Source organism: Austrofundulus limnaeus, unplaced genomic scaffold (assembly GCF_001266775.1).
Source record: "Austrofundulus limnaeus strain Quisiro unplaced genomic scaffold, Austrofundulus_limnaeus-1.0 Scaffold23, whole genome shotgun sequence".
In the NCBI taxonomy this organism is placed as follows: domain Eukaryota; kingdom Metazoa; phylum Chordata; class Actinopteri; order Cyprinodontiformes; family Rivulidae; genus Austrofundulus; species Austrofundulus limnaeus.
Window position 1 is genome coordinate 2,836,565 of NW_013952425.1, and position 1,922 is coordinate 2,838,486.

The window sequence follows — 1,922 nt, forward strand, 5'->3', positions numbered from 1 at the left end:
CCCCATTGGTGGCACCCCTGGAGAGCAGGCAATACACATTCCTTTAAGTTATACTGGGCCTAAAGTTGTTTGCGGTTTGAATATTCACATCCTCTCAGTTAGATTCAGCAGAGAGAGAGAAACTCCTCTGATCTGCAGGGAGAGAAATGTTAAAAAGGGGGGGAAATGCTGTGTTCCCTCAGCGTTTACRTCTGGCGCTCATCAAACGGGATCATTGGGTTGTTTGTAAATGGTCAATATCCCACGTATTTATGCAAGCTGTCAACAGCACCGCCACAAGGCCGTGCCAGCAAAATAAAAAAAGTGTCAACAAATCCATCTGGATATCCTTTTCAGTCAGGTAATATATTCAGAATTTGATTCTCGCCCTCTTCTCCTCACCAGACCGTTTGAACACGTAAACATTCGCAGTGATTGAAGTAGATATTTGACTTGGACGGCCTTTATGTGTTATGACAGCATTTTAGAAGATGTGAAGGATGTGATGAAGTGAAGGAAACAACGGTTAAAGATGGAGGCATGTTTTTACCATTAGCTTCAGAGTCCTCTCTGCTCTCTGTGGAAACAGATCTGAGAGGAAGAGGCTTGAACTCAAACCAGTTGCTTTAAATATCAATCAGTGGAAGCAATTTTACATCCATTTTGGACTAAACAAGTCAAATTTTGTTAATATTTACAAAGAAAGTTGCCTTTTTGTCTTATAATCAGTAAAACCCAACAAGAAGCACTTCAAGCATCTAGTAAGTTGTAATTTTTTAGGTGAACGTAAAAGACAAATGGATGCGTTAAATGAGACCAAAAGACCGTAAATGAGGGCTTAAAGYGGTCAGAAAGCCACGCAGAGCTTTGATGTTTTCTCCCGTGTCGGTGTTAAATGTTCTTGATGTTTTTGTTCCACTCAGCACTTCTGTTGTCTCCGGCTCTCGGTTGTGTAACCAGCAGTTTGCACCGCACTCCTCAACCGGAGAACAGAACAACCAAACTCTCATTTTGCACCGCCCTCCTGCRGAGCAGGAACGTTTGTTAGCTTTAAAAAATAAATAAAAAAGAGCCGATTTATGCAACAGCACAGTGATGGCATGCAGAGCCGGGCTCATGTGGTACATTCTCACTTACCTGTTTTGGTAATTCAGCACCACTCCAGGGATGAAGAGAATATTGTTGAGCACAAAGTCCAACTTGTGAAACCCATAAGTGGATAATGAAGACATGTTGGAGAGGTTTAGCTTTATTGATGACAGATAATCGATTCAAATGATGTTTAATCCTGTGGATCTATAAACAGCTGCAGTCTGGCTGCGAACAACAATCTGCTTCACGTGGTTGTTACAGTGCGGATTAAGAGTTATGCACATTATCCCCGCTGATATTAGTTTAGCGCACCTGTCAGCAATAAAAATGAACAGATTATAGTTTTTCTAGGCTGATTCTGATCTTAGWTGGATTTAATTTCAGTCTAAAATTAAGAAACAACAAACTAAATTTATACAGTTTCTAGCTTCTATTATTCTTTTCTCATAAGGTTACAAAGCTTTTTTGTTTCGCCACAGGAAAGTTACAAAATTTGAAGTTTGAAAACTTACATTCCTTATGAACTTCATGAAACCTAGCATTCCAGAGCATCCACAAAAATCTGAAGCAATCTTTTAGTGGTTAGAGTTATTTTTGTTTGTTTCTAAGGTTGGTTATCTGGACACAGGTTGACCCCAAACAGTTAATAACTTGTAGCTGTACGTCTAACAAATACTTTCTAAGTATGACACAAAAAGTGTAAAATGTTTAAAAAATGTCACTAACTCACTTTTCAATATTTAGCTCACTTTCTGAGTGTAAAAAAAATTTCCGCTAACTTTTATTGTTATTTAGCTAACTGTTATATTTCGTCAAGTTTTACTAAATGTTAAATTTAAGTGTTAAAGGGA